The 2,500-nt window shown below is 50.2% G+C and overlaps 1 non-coding gene across 1 annotated transcript; it reads left to right on the top strand.

Annotated features, from left to right (window-relative positions):
* Nucleotides 1-2,149: 2,149 nt before the first annotated feature.
* On the top strand, nt 2,150-2,304 carry LOC143221443 (5.8S ribosomal RNA). Its single transcript, XR_013011772.1, has one exon. It is a non-coding gene; the product is annotated as a 5.8S ribosomal RNA (ribosomal RNA).
* Nucleotides 2,305-2,500: the final 196 nt, after the last annotated feature.

The raw sequence follows: 2,500 nt of genomic DNA on the forward strand, positions 1-2,500 counted from the left end.
AAAAACGGACGAAGAGGAAAACTCTTCGTCACAAACAGAAAAGAACGACAGGAGAGTAACAAGGGATATTGATATAAAAAGAATTTCACTCTCCTGTGTCATCGTCTCATGCGATGAAGAAAATATAAAGGGGAGTAGCGAATAAAGAGCGTCAATAGCGACACGACTACTCCCCATGCAAAAACATCTCACCAACGGCTTACGCGAGGAGGTCGCGCTTTTGCGTTTTACACAGAGTACATAGTTACTCAAACGCGGCGCGATGCTCCCGTCCGTTGGTGAAATGACAAAAAGGCGCAAGAGAGCCCGCCAGAGAAACACCATGTTGTGCATTAACACGGCGTATATATATACGGCACGCAAGAGTCTCTTTCGACAATGGGATTGAGAACGACGGGCCAGAATATACGGTGCTTGCGTGAAGGTGGAGAGAGCATCGTGTTGTGTGGTATCGTTTACTTGTATTGGGGAGTGAGTGCTGAAGAGCCTGTACTTCGGGTCTTCGGGAATCGTCAACATTACCGACGTTCGCATTTGCAAACTCGAACGATCAGGTACGTACGATATCTCGTCGGACGCTGAATGCTGCAGATCGACACACGAATATAGAAATACCCGTCGTTGCGATATCACACACCGATGTTTTCTTTCACCCGCCACCGGGTGGTCGTTCTCTTTGTGAAAAATACCTCGTGTCAAAGAGTGTTGTGTTATACCGTATGTAATAACGCCTGTGGTGTTCTCTGCGTCGCGGAGGCTCTCTACAATTATATATACGGACATATCTTACCGGTAGCGCATGAACAGGGATGTAAGCGGTCGATGAGATTCGCTTCCTCGGTCTTCGCCTCTGTGTCGTAGGTATATGTCCGGAGTCGTCCGTTCGAAACGGTGTCTCGAAGAGGACAAACAAAATCTCAGGGTAACCCGTGGTAAACGCGCGGTTGCACGCGTTTGTGTTATCGTTCGCGAACTATCGTGAAGATAGACGAGACGCGAAGGACCGGCTCGTGATGCTCGCCTTTAAAGCAGTCGTGAGTCTGACACCCTACTCCGTGCGTGTGGCCCAATAGTGCGCACCGCGAGAGCGTGGGACGAATGACCGCTGCCAGAGCCGACTGTGAGTCCCGCTCTCTATTTGTATCGGGTTCGCGTATAACCAAGAGCACGAAACGTTGCTGCGCCGCACGCGGTGTTCGTTGACGACGGAACGTATATTTATTATAATATTATACATTCGCCAGAGCGGACCGGCTCGTGATGCTCGCTTTTGTAAAGCAGTCGTGAGTCTGACACCCTACTCCGTGCGTGTGGCCCAATAGTGCGCATCGCGAGAGCTTGGGACGAATGACCGCTGCCAGAGCCGGCTGTGAGTCCGCTAATCTGTCGAATAAAATAAAAATATGGTAATATCGTTCCGACGAAAAACGGTGTTCCGAGAGGACCGGCCGTGACGCTCGCTATAAAGCCTATGGCGCGATTATTCCCGACGACACCCTACTCTCTGTGTGGCCCAATAGTGCGCGCAGACGAGTTTGGGACGAGAACGGGGATCGCGCCTACGGCCAGAGCCGGCTCGCGAGTCCGCTTGTATCGGAATTTATCGTTGCCTCGAGCACACACAACATTTTATGGAAATGTGTTTTATACGGGAAGTGGACCGGCTCGTGAAGCTCGCTTTTAAAGCAGTCGTGAGTCTGACACCCTACTCCGTGCGTGTGGCCCAATAGTGCGCATCGCGAGAGCTTGGGACGAATGACCGCTGCCAGAGCCGGCTGTGAAGTCCTCCGTTCTCACATCATTCCAAATGAAATGGAAGTGAAGAGGAGAGGAATATTATTACATCTCTGGATCCAGTATCGGGTTGTCTTACGATCCCCGTCGTTTTCAGAGAATATATATTCATCTCCGCGTTTTCCACGTTAACGGTTTTTCAATGTACTGTTCGCCCGGCCGTCGGATACGTGTTGCGTATCTGACGGTTTTTTTTTTCCGTTTCCACGGACGACGATAGTGTCGTCCTTAAAACGACGCCTGAACGAATCTCCTTCGCGCGCTGGTTGGAGCGTTCAGGTACAATGCGTTCTTACGAACCGCAGAACAAGAGACATATACATATATTGATTTGTAAATCAAAAATATATACGATTACCCTGAACGGTGGATCACTTGGCTCGTGGGTCGATGAAGAACGCAGCTAATTGCGCGTCAACGTGTGAACTGCAGGACACATGAACATCGACATTTCGAACGCACATTGCGGTCCACGGATACAATTCCTGGACCACGCCTGGCTGAGGGTCGTTTACGTAACCATAAACTGCTTGCGTTGCTCTTGTAAGTCCCCGCCGTCGCTTACCTCTCCAAATATATTTTTGGAGGGCGCCAAAGAGCGTTTCGGAGTCGGGTTGCAAAGATGCTACGTACGAGCGAATGATGGGCGTTTCGTCGGCGTTTGTCGCGGTTCTGTGAAAATTGCCAATTTTTGCATTGCGTCTTA

The sequence above is a fragment of the Lasioglossum baleicum genome, unplaced genomic scaffold, assembly GCF_051020765.1.
Source record: "Lasioglossum baleicum unplaced genomic scaffold, iyLasBale1 scaffold2404, whole genome shotgun sequence".
Classification (NCBI taxonomy): Eukaryota; Metazoa; Arthropoda; class Insecta; order Hymenoptera; family Halictidae; genus Lasioglossum; species Lasioglossum baleicum.